We start from the raw sequence: 16,693 nt of genomic DNA, 5'->3' as shown, positions 1-16,693 counted from the left end.
GCTGACATAATCAAGCTGGAAGTTTTCCTTGTGTCCAAAATTGCTCCCTACTCTCTATATAGGGCACAATATAGAGGGGACACCATTTTGTAGTGCTGTCCGAAATCTTTCTGAGGATTACAAGGGAAATGCACTCAGTATAATATGTATTTATCACAAAAATACATGCATATATTTATTATTTTGAAAACCCACCAGCCACCTGATCTAGCACATTTTAATTGTGCGACAGTAATGATGTAAATACCAGTGCGATGGACTAGTCCTTATCCTGTCGTCTTTCCAACTCTTCTCATTTGGTTCAAAGTTGTATGGAATAATCTCCATGGCACGTACGCGAGAGAGGCGGATATATGTGTAGAACTATACAGTTTAATAAAGTGCAGAATATATATACAGTGAAACAATATATACACAGGCAAACAATCCAAAATGGCAGGCTAGATCAAAAACGAGAATCCAGGCAAAAAGGTCGGCCGAGGTGCAAACAGTATATCAAAGGCAAAGCGAGGACAAGAACGAGAAACAGGAAATCAAGACAATGGGTAGAAAGGCTCGGTAATGCGTACATGTGTATCGTAATACTTTGCAGTGCAAATGCATCAGCACAGTCCTTAAATAGGCAAACACACAGTTCCTCAACTGAGCTCAGGTGCGCCTTGTTCACAGCACACGCGCACAGCCCAAGGCGCACCTTCAGGTGTATGCAGCATAGTGCGCAGGACTGACACTCCATCACTGATGAAGCTGGCAAATCTTGAAATTAAACTAAATTGGAATGATATGGCAGGGCAGCACAGTGGTTAGCACTGTCGCCTCACAGCAAGAAGGTCCTGGGTCCGAGCCCAGCGGCCGGCGAGGGCCTTTCTGTGTGGAGTTTGCATGTTCTCCCCATGTCTGCGTAGATTTCCTCCAGGTGCTCCGGTTTCCCCCACAGTCCAAAGACATGCAGGTTAGGTTAATTGGTGGCTCGAAATGGACCTTAGGTGTGAATGGTTGTTTGTCTCTGTGTGAGCCCTGCGATGGCCTGGCGACTTGTCCAGGGTGTACCCCGTCTCTCGCCCATAGTCAGCTGGGATAGGCTCCAGCTTGCTGGCGACCCTGTAGAACAGGAAAAGCGGCTAGAGATAATGGATGAATGGATGGATGGAAATGATATGGCAGGGCAGTACAGTGGTGTAGTGGTTAGCACTGTCACCTAACAGCAAGAAGGTCCTGCGTTCGAGCCCAGCGGCCGGCAAGGGCCTTTCTGTGTGGAGTTTGCATGTTCTCCCTGTGTCTGCGTGGGTTTCCTCCAGGTGCTCTGGTTTCCCCCACAGTCCAAAGACATACAGGTTAGGCTAATTGGTGGCTCTAGATCAGGGGTGGGCAGTTATTTTTTCCATGGGGCCACATGAGAAACAGAAAGTTTTGTGGAGGGCCGGACCAAAAGGCTGAACTAAATTCTGCATAATATTAATTGTATTTCTTTATATAAAGCAGTAAATAACACTGTTTTTACAAGCTGCTAAGACTGGTAAGAGTATGGAAAAAACGAGGTTGCCTTACAAAAAATGTCATTTATTCAATCAAATTTCCCAAAACAATGGTTAACAAAATGTGAATGTTTGTACCATTTTTTTTCAGTCACATTCACCCCAAAACACAATAAAGACATCACAATATTGCCTTTCTACTCCAAATATCAAGCAAGATACATCATATTATAATAATGATGCCCACATTTGTAGTCTAATCACCTCATTTGGTGTTTTTCAGTTTTTTATTTGTTCAGTGAGAGAAATCTAGTCTCTGTTGGTCTTTAACGAGTGCATCAGAGTCAGGTTGAATGTCTGAGGTGGAGATGTGAAACACAGCTGACAGATGATCATCAGTCGATTCGGTGTAGGAATCAGATCTACAAATCGGCTCCGGCGCCTGCTGGTGATGTCACACTCTGTGATTGGCTGGACCGTTTGAAGGATGACGTACAAGTTTGTGGTTGGTCTGGACAAATTACGGAAGTAGTTATCACGGGATTAGGTTTCGTGGGATTTCGTGCGCATTGCATTTTTGTTGAACACAACTTCAAAATAAAAGTAATGCACATTCAGTCCATGCATGAGGTAAAATTAGAAAAGACGTTTATTTTGTAATTTCTAATTAACCTTACGCGGGCCGGTCAGAATGAACCAAAGGGCCGGATGCGGCCCGCGGGCCGTAAAATGCCCAGGTCTGCTCTAGATTGACCGTGAGTGTGAATGGTTGTTTGTCTCTGTATGAGCCCTGCGATGACCTGGTGACTTGTCCAGGGTGTACCCCGCCTCTCGCCCATAGTCAGCTGGGATAGGCTCCAGCTTGCCTGCAACCCTGTAGAACAGGATAAGTGACTATAGATAATGGATGGATGGAAATGATATGGCGATCTGGGCGCTGTGTAAACAGTTTTCAAAATGGCGGTGCTGACACTTCACGTTCGAAGTCTCGCACAAGTCTCGTGAAGATCGCGTGGATAAGCCAAACGAACTACATTCAACATGGCTAAAAATGCAGATAAGTGTAATGTTATATGCCAAATACGAGTCACGATATAAGGTTAATAAAACCGAAAACGTAATTGAATAACACGTTAATTAAGACATAAAGCAAGTTTGAAAATGACTTCAGTTCTCCTTTAACTGGCACAGAGACAGAGCTGGGAAGAGTTATTTATAGTGGATGAGTGACTAGGGAGGGATTCAGCCAAGCCGTTCTTGTAGTCCAGGGCTTTCTGAGAAATCAGTATCAAAACAAGTGTGGGGTTTGTTTTTAGCCCAAAGTATCCCTGCACATTTCCTTTCACTTTCACATGGAGGGGGGAAGCGCTGTTTCAGATCACATTCAGGACATGTGTAGAGTTCTTCTGCACTCCGTTTAGAACAGGATATAACAAGCTACTGCATTTTAACCACATCACACCATACAACTGATCTCTCTGCTGAGGTAAGGGCCTTCACTGCATTTTTACTGTTCTAACCGGGGTAAAGATTTTTATTTATTTATTTTTTTTTTATAACAGACATCTGCTAGCTATTTATATATATATATATATATATATATATATATATATATATATATATATATATATATATATATAAAATAACATTATCTTAGGGTGACCATATTTTGATTTGGGAAAACCAGGACACCTTAGTGCAGGGGGTAGTAGTGTTAGTAACAATATCAAACTACAAACTTACCTCACTCTGTTGAGGTGTCCCATTCTGTGGTGTTAGTACTGACTGGAGTAATCACTTTGATTGGAAGAAGAAGGGTGGTGTGCAGACCAAATTAATTGAGGTGAAAGATACACCAAATGAGACAGCAACCACCATCGCAAACTACCTAATGGAAACATTGGTAAAAAACTATTTGTCTTCCAAATGCAGAACAAAACACTCATAGGTGCGGGTTGCCCAGTACACATACTGAACAATTGTGTCCATCACGGGGCAGACACACTTGATGTGGACCTTGAAAATCTCATCTCATCTCATTAACTCTAGCCGCTTTATCCTTCTACAGGGTCGCAGGCAAGCTGGAGCCTATCCCAGCTGACTACGGGCGAAAGGCGGCGTACACCCTGGACAAGTCGCCAAGTCATCACAGGGCTGACACATAGACACAGACAACCATTCACACTCACATTCACACCTACGGTCAATTTAGAGTCACCAGTTAACCTAACCTGCATGTCTTTGGACTGTGGGGGAAACCGGAGCACCCGGAGGAAACCCATGCAGACACGGGGAGAACATGCAAACTCCACACAGAAAGGCCCTCGCCGGCCACGGGGCTCGAACCCGGACCTTCTTGCTGTGAGGCGACAGCGCTAACCACTACACCACCATGCCGCCCCTGACCTTGAAAATATCTCATCTCATCTCATCTCATCTCATTATCTCTAGCCACTTTATCCTTCTACAGGGTCGCAGGCAAGCTGGAGCCTATCCCAGCTGACGATGGGCGAAAGGCGGGGTACACCCTGGACAAGTCGCCAAGTCATCACAGGGCTGACACATAGACACAGACAACCATTCACACTCACATTCACACCTACGGTCAATTTAGAGTCACCAGTTAACCTAACCTGCATGTCTTTGGACTGTGGGGGAAACCGGAGCACCCGGAGGAAACCCACGCGGACACGGGGAGAACATGCAAACTCCACACAGAAAGGCCCTCACCGGCCACGGGGCTCGAACCCGGACCTTCTTGCTGTGAGGCGACAGCGCTAACCACTACACCACCATGCCGCCCCTGACCTTGAAAATATCTCATCTCATCTCATTATCTCTAGCCACTTTATCCTTCTACAGGGTCGCAGGCAAGCTGGAGCCTATCCCAGCTGACTATGGGCGAAAGGCGGGGTACACCCTGGACAAGTCGCCAAGTCATCACAGGGCTGACACATAGACACAGACAACCATTCACACTCACATTCACACCTACGGTCAATTTAGAGTCACCAGTTAACCTAACCTGCATGTCTTTGGACTGTGGGGGAAACCGGAGCACCCGGAGGAAACCCATGCAGACACGGGGAGAACATGCAAACTCCACACAGAAAGGCCCTCACCGGCCACGGGGCTCGAACCCGGACCTTCTTGCTGTGAGGCGACAGCGCTAACCACTACACCACCATGCCGCCCCTCACCTTGAAAATATCATTTTTAAAATATACCAGTACTTCCACATTTACACCGTGCATACTGAGTCCCTCAAAGAGTACTGTGATTTTGTTGACACTGAGTACAGGAGGATGCTTTCACACAGCAAGACAAGGTGGCTCTCTCTGTTCCCAGGCACAGAGAGGATGCTACAGATGTTCCCTGCTTTAAAAGCATTCTTTATGTCTCAGCAAAAGCCACCCATGGTGATCAGGACGTTTTTTGAAAACCCATTTAGTGAGATATACTTATGGCACATGCACTCACTTAACAAACATACAAATAAAATGATATTTAAAGTTGGTTTATTAAAAATGCTTTTCATAAAAGTCAACAACAATAACTCCAATAACAAATTATATTTAAAATGTATTTATTCAAAAATGCTTTACAATTTCTGTAATGAATGAATGACACAATGAAAGAAATAATGTCTCATCTAAACCACACTCACTCATATTAACAATAAGAGTTAACAATAACTCTCAACTCCCAATAACAAACATACTGATACTCAGTTAGCCTCAATTTCAGTAATGAAAGAAATAATGTCTGATCTGTAGGCTATTGGAAAAGATAAATTAACAAATTAGCTAATTAACAAAAATACCTCTTGTATATTTACTTTAAAAATAACTCAAAAATGTAAAAAAAAAAACTAACAAAAAATATCAATAGTCTAGTTTCCTGCTTAATCCTCATCTTCCACTTCATCTGGTTTTTCCTCCTCTTCATCTGGTTTTTCTTCCTCATCCTCCTTGTTTGCCCATTGTTATTTTGCTGTAGAGCTGATCTTTCTTAGCAGTTTTTTGTTGCTGAGCAAATAAGCATGAAAGTCTTTGCAAGACATATCTTTGAAATTGTATTGCACAAATAGAATCCCTTTCAATGATTCAACAGAGAGCTGGTTCCTCTCCTTTGTCCGCTGGCTCTGCATCAGTGAAAAAACTCTCTCCACATTTGCATTGTGAGAAGGAAGTGCAAAGACAAACTGTGCAATCTTCAGCAGTTCCGAGCAGTGGCGCCGCCAGGCGTACGGCCGTACGCACTAGGCGTACCTTGGGGAGAGAAAGATTTTTTTTTAATTATAATTGTTACCTGAATGCTTTGGCAATGCAACATAATTTGAGAGAGAGAGAGAGAGAGAGAGAGAGAGAGACGTGTGTGTGCTGGCACATTTGTGTGCTTCAGGAGTGGGCGGGGTGTGCGTGACCAAGAAAGCTCCTTGGTCAATGCAGATATACTTTTCTTGCACCACTGAGATTCTCTCCAGTTTTGAGAAACAGAGACAGACAATCGTCAGTAGTCAGAGCTTGTGCGAGAATTTATTGAGAAGCGAGTCAAAAATGAGTAAACGAACCCTGAAACAAACGAGCTTGTTTCAGACTTTTACGAAAAAGTCCAAAAGCAGTGATCCAGGGGTGTCATCTGCTTGCCAGTCCTCTCCAGTATCAGCTACTAACACGGCACCGGCAGCTTCCACTCCTCCGCAACCTAGCAGCAGTACGGAATTGCCTTCATCTACCTCTGAGTTTGAAACAAGCCATACATCCAGTGAATTTCATATAAGAACACCTACATATGTTGTTCAAATATCAGCCTGTGTTCATGGAAGGCTATTGTTCAATTTCAAGTTAAAGTTCTATCGTTGTTTTGTGTATAAGCCTATAGATCAACTCTTCATAGAAACTGCAGCACGCAAGCGTTTTTTTTTTTTTGGGGGGGGGGGGGGGGATTACACCGCTAGTGCGTACCTTACAGTTCAACCCTGCAGGCGCCCCTGGTTCTGAGTAGCATGCAATGTTTTTGGCCTTCTCAAAGTATTTGGTCCACTTCTGGTGCACCTGCAGGCCCATGAACTCATCGTCACTGCATCTTTCAATGAATTTCTTCAGATTGGCAACCTGGTCAAAACATTTTAACGTCATCCATTGGCACCCCCTTCTCTCCAAGGTACTTGATGCAGGCCTCCACATCATTCCACTTTGGCGGCTCACTCATGTCCATCCACATGAATGGTGAGAACTCTTCCATGGGAGTCATCCACTTCTCCAGATACTCTAAACATGAACTGTACATGCCGAGCGCATCAGCCATGAACTTGTCACAGCCTCCTTCAAGTCCATCTCTGTGATTTTTGGCCAGCAGTCCCTTAACTTTGAGGGACATGAAATTGTTCTTCCGTTCAAGAAGAATGTTGTGGATGCTGCTCAATATTTTCTTAACCTCCATGATGAAGTTATTCTCCCTTTCCATTTCTTGAATGTGATTGTGGAAGACGGACATGAGTGAGTGCATGTGCCACAAGTATATCTCACTAAATGGGTTTTCAAAAAACGCCTTGATCACCATGGGTGGCTTTTGCTGAGACATAAAGAATGCTTTTAAAGCAGGGAACATCTGTAGCATCCTCTCTATGCCTGGGAACAGAGAGAGCCACCTTGTCTTGCTGCGTGAAAGCATCTTCCTGTACTCAGTGTCAACAAAATCACAGTACTCTTTGAGGGACTCAGTACACACGGTGTAAATGTAGAAGTACTGGTATATTTTAAAAATGATATTTTCAAGGTTCACATCAAGTGTGTCTGCCCCGTGATGGACACAATTGTTCAGTATATGCGCTGGGCAACCCACGCCAATCAGTGTTTTGTTTTGCAGCAATCTTTTCAAATTCGCAAATACATTGTTTCCCCCTTCGTCATGCCGGGTTCCACCAAAATTAGTGTTACAATTGTCCCCAGTAAATGTGATGCATTTGGAAGACAAATTGTTCTTTGCCAATGTTTCCATTAGGTAGTTTGCGATGGTGGTTGCTGTCTCATTTGGTGTATCTTTCACGTCAATTAATTTGGTCTGCACACCACCGTCCTTCCAATCAAAGTATTGGATAATTATGGGGAAGATTTTTACTGCACCGTGATTACTCCCGTCAGTACTAACACCACAGAATGGGATATCTTTGAGCGCTTCGTGTGCCAATTCGACAGAGTGAGGTGCCAGAACACCGTTAACAATTGCCTCCGTCTTAGTACGGGCACAACTGAACTTTTTGGCCGTGTCAGAATCAGGGAGGGTCTTTTTCAACAATGAACTTGTGCAGTCCATAGACCGATAACTGTTATGATGTTTCACTGTGTGAAATGACCAGGCACCCTCCGCTGCATTCACAGCATCCTCGTTCCCTGGTTTCACAAAGTACTCTGTTATCGACTTTGAGGTACTCTCGCCTCGAACAGCTTTTTTGTGTTTCTCGGTGTCCAGGTGGAATTTTAGATCCCTGGCACCTCCACTGGACACCAAGACATATGTACCTGCTTTGCACACTGTGCACAAAGCTTCCCACTTGTCTCGACCCGGTCTGAAAGCGGGGAACTTCTTTTGTAAGTCGTCTGTAAACGTGCATTTGTGCTTCGGCATGGTGCTGGCGTACTGACAGCCACACTGTCTTCTGATTATAAAAAGCTGACCGCACTGACGCGGCTCAGGGATTACGTCACACGCAGCGCCGTGCGCAGTGCCCTAGTGCCGGGCAATTTAATGGGCCAATGAAAGGTAATAAAAAACAGGACATTTCCCCGCTTTCTAAAAAGAAACCCGGACGCCCCAGACAGGACGTGAAAAACGGACATGTCCGGGGAAAACCAGATGTTTGGTCACCCTACATTATCTATCTATATACACTACCGTTCAAAAGTTTGGGGTCACTTTGAAATTTCCTTATTTTTGAAAGAAAAGCACTGTTCTTTTCAATGAAGATCACTTTAAACTAATCAGAAATACACTCTATACATTGCTAATGTGGTAAATGACTATTCTAGCTGCAAATGTCTGTTTTTTGGTGCAATATCTACATCGGTGTATAGAGGCCCATTTCCAGCAACTATCACTCCAGTGTTCTAATGGTACAATGTGTTTGCTCATTGCCTCAGAAGGCTAATGGATGATTAGAAAACCCTTGTGCAATCATGTTAGCACAGCTGAAAACAGTTTAGCTCTTTAGAGAAGCTATAAAACTGACCTTCCTTTGAGCAGATTGAGTTTCTGGAGCATCACATTTGTGGGGTTGATTAAATGCTCAAAATGGCCAGAAAAATGTCTTGACTATATTTTCTATTCATTTTACAGCTTATGGTGGTAAATAAAAGTGTGACTTTTCATGGAAAACACAAAATTGTCTGGGTGACCCCAAATTTTTGAATGGTAGTGTGTGTGTGTATATATATATATATATATATATATATATATATATATATATATATATATATATATACACACACACACACAGTGGTGCTTGAAAGTTTGTGAACCCTTTAGAATTTTCTATATTTCTGCATAAATATGACCTAAAACATCATCAGATTTTCACACAAGTCCTAAAAGTAGATAAAGAGAACCCAGTTAAACAAATGAGACAAAAATATTATACTTGGTCATTTATTTATTGAGAAAATGATCCAATATTACATATCTGTGAGTGGCAAAAGTATGTGAACCTCTAGGATTAGCATTTAATTTGAAGGTGAAATTAGAGTCAGGTGTTTTCAATCAATGGGATGACAATCAGGTGTGAGTGGGCACCCTGTTTTATTTAAAGAACAGGGATCTATCAAAGTCTGATCTTCAGAACACATGTTTGTGGAAGTGTATCATGGCACGAACAAAGGAGATTTCTGAGGACCTCAGAAAAAGTGTTGTTGATGCTCATCAGGATGGAAAAGGTTACAAAACCATCTCTAAAGAGTTTGGACTCCACCAATCCATAGTCAGACAGATTGTGTACAAATGGAGGAAATTCAAGACCATTGTTACTCTCCCCAGGAGTGGTCAACCAACAAAGATCACTCCAAGAGCAAGGCGTGTAATAGTCCGCGAGGTCACAAAGGACCCCAGGGTAACTTCTAAGCAACTGAAGACCTCTCTCACATTGGTTAATGTTAATGTTCATGAGTCCACCATCAGGTGAACGCTGAACAACAATGGTGTGCATGGCAGGGTTGCAAGGAGAAAGCCACTGCTCTCCAAAAAGAACATTGCTGCTCATCTGCAGTTTGCTAAAGATCACGTGGACAAGCCAGAAGGCTATTGGAAAAATGTTTTGTGGACGGATGAGACCAAAATAGAAATTTTTGGTTTAAATGAGAAGCGTTATGTTTGGAGAAAGGAAAACACTGCATTCCAGCATAAGAACCTTATCCCATCTGTGAAACATGGTGGTGGTAGTATCATGGTTTGGGCCTGTTTTGCTGCATCTGGGCCAGGACGGCTTGCCATCATTGATGGAACAATAAATTCTGAATTATACCAGTGAATTCTAAAGGAAAATGTCAGGACATCTGTCCATGAACTGAATCTCAAGAGAACGTGGGTCATGCAGCAAGACAACGACCCTAAGCACACAAGTCGTTCTACCAAAGAATGGTTAAAGAAGAATAAAGTTAATGTTTTGGAATGGCCAAGTCAAAGTCCTGACCTTAATCCAATCGAAATGTTGTGGAAGGACCTGAAGCGAGCAGTTCATGTGAGGAAACCCACCAACATCCCAGAGTTGAAGCTGTTTTGTACGGAGGAACGGGCTAAAATTCCTCCAAGCCGGTGTGCAGGACTGATCAACAGTTACTGGAAATGTTTAGTTGCAGTTATTGCTGCACAAAAGGGTCACACCAGATACCGAAAGCAAAGGTTCACATACTTTTGCCACTCACAGATATGTAATATTGGATCATTTTCCTCAATAAATAAATGACCAAGTATAATATTTTTGTTTCATTTGTTTAACTGGGTTCTCTTTATCTACTTTTAGGACTTGTGTGAAAATCTGATGATGTTTTAGGCCATATTTATGCAGAAATATAGAAAATTCTCAAGGGTTCACAAACTTTCAAGCACCACTGTATATATTAGGGTGCATCAGTTGCCCCCTAAAAATGAAAAGTTCCTCCGATCAAGATGCATTTTTGTTTTTATGTTCCTTTTGGTAAGAAAACACACTGGGTGAAATATTTTGACAAAATTCAAAAGTTTAATGGTGGCACCAGGAGCTCAAAGTTATGGAAAAAGCTGCTATTTTATGACTTTTATGACAAAATTTCGATCACTTTTCATGAAACATTATGGCACCTTATAGAGTATACCAAATATCTTAGATACACATTTTTAGTACATATTCTAAATATATTATCAAGCACAGTTTGAGTTTTAGCTGTTCATTGAATCATTGTTCAACTACTTTTAAACAATACAAATATATTATGAATCACATTAATGCTTCTCAATCCCTTGCAAAGGTTCTTAACATGATCTCTGGGTCACAAGAAATCAGTAAATGGAGTCCAACATTGTGATTCAAACCTTACGCGAAAACATAAAATAAGCGGGGGTTTTTTGGCAAAAAATGAACCTCATGGTGCCACCATTAGACTTTTGAATATGGTCAAAAAATTGTACAGGCTGTCTTTATTGGTGAAAAGGAACACCCAAACAAAAATGCATCAGATTTTATGAAAGTGAGGGCAACTGATGCACCCTATATATATATATATATATATATATATATATATATATATATATATATATATATATATATATATATATATATATATATATATATAAACATTATATATACGATAAAAAGTATGGATGACAACAGGCTTTTAATTTATAATGTTCATACAGTTGGTATTGTAATCTAGTCACTTTTCTGTGATAGTGTAGTCATTATTAATTTTGGTTACTTCTATGCGTTTATATAATAGTTATATTTCTACACTCATCAGTATTATTGTTACATTTATACATATTAATTATTGTCTCTTATGTTTTTATTGTTGCCTGCTGTCATGAAGAGGACCACATTGGAAATAAGTGTATTCATACTTTTATGTGTCATCCTTGGTGCTGTTTATACTTTTTTTTTTACATGCATGAATTTTAACCAAATAAATCCATACTATACTATTCCATAGTGGTGTATTCAAGTATATTCCATATACAGTACATTCAGTCGGAGCAGGAGATAAAGAGAAGTAATTTCCCATTCATTTCAGATCATGCACGAACTTCACCATTTTAAAAGCAATACTCAAACGTGGCCCAAGACAGACAAATTGTGTTCAAAGATATGACTGATCTTACCGGGTGCTCCGTTTTCCCCCACAGTCCAAAGACATGAAGGTTTTTCATCATTTGGTGCTACACTCATACACAATACACTTAGGGTAGTATTGCACTGGGCTGCAACAGCCTGTGACTAGTTGGAGACACAACAATTGCGATAAAATATGCGAATTAGCGACAATTTTCACTGGGAATCACACTGAATTGATATTCGCATATTTTATCGCAATTGTTGGGTCTCCAACTAGTCGCAGGCTGTCACAGCCCAGTGAGATACACTCGCACTTCCTGTCTCACGGAAACTGACTTGAGAAGGGTTCGTGACGGCTTTGCGACACCAGCGATGCATTTGCGGCTATTTTGAAAGAAATTTTGTTGCACTAAATTTTTGAACATGTTCAAAATTTCAGCGATGAAGGAGTGACACTTTGTGACTCATACGAGGAAATTGAGAAGCCCCGTGAATGTTTCAAGACACTTTTGAAACTCTCGCGAATGACGTTCACAATTTATCGCAAGCTGTCTCAGCCCAGTGAGATATTGGCTTTATGTTGCTATAAGGCAGACATTCAAAACTCCATCCATCCATTATCTGTAGCCGCTTATCCTGTCCTACAGGGTCGCAGGCAAGCTGGAGCCTATCCCAGCTGACTATGGGCGAGAGGTGGGGTACACCCTGGACAAGTCACCAGTCCATCGCAGGGCTGACACAGAGACAACCAACCATTCACATTCACACCTGTGGTCAATTTAGAGCCACCAATTAACCTAACCTGCATGTCTTTGGACTGTGGGGAGAACCGGAGCACCTGGAGGAAGCCCATGCAGACACGGGGAGAACATGCAAACTCCACACAGAAAGGCCCTCGCCGGCCACGGGGCTCGAACCCAGGACCTTCTTGCTGTGAGGCGACAGTGCTAACCACCATGCCGCCCATATTCAAAAATCATAAAAAAAAATCAAATTCTCAACCAACTCCAACAGACTCTTGTAGAACTTATCTTCAGGTACCTCTGTGATAAATTACTAATAATTGTATTGTAGCATTATCTAATAATTACAACTTCAATTCCAAAAAAGCTGGAGCGCTCTGTAAACTGTAAATAAAAACAGAATGAAATGATTTGCAAATGCTTTGCGACCCATATTCCATTGAATACAATACAAAGACAACATATTTCATGTTCAAACTATTAAATTTTATCTTTTTTTTGTAAATATACAACCCCAATTCCAAAAAAGTTGGGATAGTGTGTAAAACAAATAAAAACAGAATGTGAAGATTTGCAAATCATGGAAACCCTATATTTCATTGAAAATAGTACAAAGATAACATATCAAATGTTGAGACTGAGAAATGTTATTGTTTTTTGAAAAATATATGCTCATTTTTAATTTGACGTCAGCAACACATTTCAGAAATGTTGGGACAGGGACAAAAAAAGACTGAAAATTGTGTCATGCTAAAAAAAAACAACAAAACAAAACAAACACCCCCACCCCCCAATTTGGTTAATTGACAACAGGTCAGTAACATGACTGGATATAAAAAGAGCATCCCAGAGAGGCAGAGTCTCTCAGAAGTAAAGATGGGGAGGGGTTCACTGCTCTGTGAAAGACTGTGTGGGCAAACAGTGAAACAATTTAAGAATGATGTTCCTCACTGTAAAACTGCAAAGAATTTGGGGATCACATCATCTAATGTACATAATATCATTAAAAGAATCAGAGAATCTGGAGAAATCACTGTATGCAAGAGACAAGGATGAAAACTGACACTGGATGCTTGTGATCTTTAGGCCCTCAGGTGACACTCCATTAAAAGTAGACACGTGTTTGGTGTGGAAATCACTGTATGGGCTCAGGAACACTTCAGAAAACCATCGTCTGTGAAAACAGTTCATTACTGCATCCACAAATGTAAGTTAAAACCATACATAAACAATATCCAGAAACACTGGCATCTTCTCTGGGCCCAAGCTCTTTTACGATGGACTGAGGCGAAGTGGAAAATTGTCCCAAGGTCTGACAAATCAAAAGTAGAAATTCTTTTTAGAAATCATGGACACCACATCCTTCAGGCTAAAGATGAGAGGGACCATTGGGCTTGTTATCAGTGCACAATTCAAAAGCTAGCATCTGTGGTAGTATGTGTGTGCATTAGTGTACATGACATGGGTAGCTTGTACCGTACATCTGGGAAGGCATCAATAATGCTGAATGACATTTCAGAGCAATATACTGCCATCTAGACAAAATCTTTTTCAGGGAAGGCCTTTCTTCTTTAAGTAAGACAATACCAGACCGTTTTCTGCACATACTAAAACTGCATGGCTCCATAGTAAAAGAGTCCGGGTGCTAAATTGGCCTGCCTGCAGTCTAGACCTCTCTCCCATTTAAAACATTTGGTGCATTATGAAGCGCAAAATACGACAAAGAAGACCCTGAATTGTTGAGCAACTAAAATTGTATATCAGGCAAGAATGAGACAACATTTCGCTTTCAGAACTACAACCCCAATTCCAAAAAAGTTGGGACAAAGAACAAATTGTAAATAAAAATGGAATGCAATAATTTACAAATCTCAAAAACTGATATTGTATTCACAATAGAACATAGACAACATATCAAATGTCGAAAGTGAGACATTTTGAAATTTCATGCCAAATATTGGCTCATTTGAAATTTCATGACAGCAACACATCTCAAAAAAGTTGGGACAGGGGCAATAAGAGGCTGGAAAAGTTAAAGGTACAAAAAAGGAACAGCTGGAGGACCAAATTGCAACTCATTAGGTCAATTGGCAATAGGTCATTAACATGACTGGGTATAAAAAGAGCATTATAAAGGATGTGAGGCATATAAAAGAGCAGTGCAGATTCAAAATGTAAGGGTGAAGGAGAAACTTACCTATGCTGATGCAATCAAAAAGGTAGATAGTAAAGGACGCCCTAATGCTAAAGCAGTTTCTGTGTCTCAACCTTCAGCTCAAATAGTTGCACAACCTTTGAACTTAAAATCTCTGAAGATACCTTGATTGTAGAGAAGAAGAAATTTGTTGCTTTTATAGTGGAAGTTATTAATTGCTCAGCACAGACAGACAGCAGAACAGAGAGAATCAAGATCATCACAAAAGCAGCAGAAAAGTACCTTGAGATAGAGGAACTATCATTTGAGTCAATCAATGCAGTATTAATAGCAGGGATGTCTGAAAGTCAGCAATCATGTGGTGATGGAGTTTAATGGTTCTGTCCATATTACAGTGGAATGCCAGGAGCTTAATCGCTAATGGACAAGAATTTAAACATTTTATTGAAAAGCAGTATGTTAAACCAAACATTATTTGTGTTCAAGAAACCTGGTTAAAACATCACTTGATTTTATTATCTATGGATATATAGCAGTATGCAAGGATATAAACCCAGGAATGGGGGAGGAGTAGCCATGTTTATTCAACAAGGTCTTAATTATAGGGTCCTAAACATAAATAAAGGGATTGAAGTGATTGTGGTTGAAGTATGGGTTGGTAAATCTAAGTTTAAAATAATTAATTTCTATAACCCCTGCCGAACGATAACAAGAGAGATGCTTGAAAACATCTGTGAGGAGGGAAATGGTAGAATTATTTTTTGTGGAGACTTCAATGCACATAATGCACTATGGGGAAGCATACGAACGGATGAAAATGGGAGTTCAATTGAGGAGTTTATGGATGATCACGAACTAGTCTGTTTAAATGATGGAAGAGGCACCAGATTTGATGTAGTTCATGGAGCAGAAGCAGCCACTGACCTTACTATATTATCAGAACAAATAGCAGGAACCAGTCAGTGGAAAGTTTATAACAATACTCCATGAGGAAGCGATCACTACCCTATTTGGACCAAGATACAAAAACAAGATGCAAGTTTGGAAGAAAATTGGTACCCTTGATTGAAAATGAGAGAGGCCAACTGGGAACTTTATAATATGAGAGCAAGTGGTAAATTTATGGAGATCATGTCAAATTTAAGTGATGATATTGAAGAGTGGGGCGGCACGGTGGTGTAGTGGTTAGTACTGTCGCCTCACAGCAAGAAGGTCCGGGTTCAAGCCCCATGACCAGCGAGGGCCTTTCTGTGTGGAGTTTGCATGTTCTCCCCGTGTCCGCGTGGGTTTCCTCCAGGTGCTCCGGTTTCCCCCACAGTCCAAAGACATGCAGGTTAGGTTAACTGGTGACTCTAAATTGACCGTAAGTGTGAATGTGAGTGTGAATGGTTGTCTGTGTCTATGTATCAGCCCTGTGATGACCTGGCGACTTGTCCAGGGTGTACCCCGCCTTTCGCCCGTAGTCAGCTGGGATAGGCTCCAGCTTGCCTGCGACCCTGTAGAACAGGATACAGCGGCTAGAGATGATGAGATGAGATGTATGAATCAGCAGAGGAGACTATAGGCAAATCTTCTGGGATAAGGGAAAAGAAATGGTTCCATGGTGGACAGACAAATGTAAAGAAGCAGTCAGAGCCAGAACTAAAGCATTTACAATGGTGAAAACAAATCATTCTTTTGATTACTTGATACCATATAAAAAAGCACAGTCTAAAGTTAAAAGAATCATAAGAGAAACCAAAAAGAAATACTGGAGGAATTTCTGTTGTACTATTGGGGCAGAAATAAAAGTTAGTGAGGTATGGGGAATGATTAAAAAGATGGGAGGAGTAAGAAGGGATCTCTTTTTACCAGTAATTAAAGACTATGATAGTGAAGCAGTAACTAATGAAGAAAAAGCAGAGATGCTTGCTAGGGCTTTTGTTAAGGTACATAGCTCTCAAAACTTATCAAATGAAGCGTTATTATGGAGAACAAAAAAGATTGAGGATAATGGTAATATACTGGGAAGGAAAGAAGTAAG

At 41.1% G+C, this 16,693-nt stretch overlaps 1 protein-coding gene across 1 annotated transcript in view; it reads left to right on the top strand.

Moving 5' to 3' along the window:
- The first annotated feature begins 2,847 nt into the window (after nt 1-2,847).
- gbp2 (guanylate binding protein 2) overlaps nt 2,848-16,693 on the top strand; it is a 95,840-nt gene continuing 81,994 nt past the window's right edge. Inside the window, exon 1 of the mRNA XM_060906083.1 lies at nt 2,848-2,961. The gene's annotated coding sequence lies outside the window, so the exon portion shown is untranslated. The remainder of the gene's footprint in view (nt 2,962-16,693) is intronic.

Source organism: Neoarius graeffei, chromosome 23 (genome assembly GCF_027579695.1).
Source record: "Neoarius graeffei isolate fNeoGra1 chromosome 23, fNeoGra1.pri, whole genome shotgun sequence".
NCBI lineage: Eukaryota > Metazoa > Chordata > Actinopteri > Siluriformes > Ariidae > Neoarius > Neoarius graeffei.
Note: the sequence above shows the minus strand (reverse complement) of the source record. Positions and strands in the feature narration are given on the sequence as shown.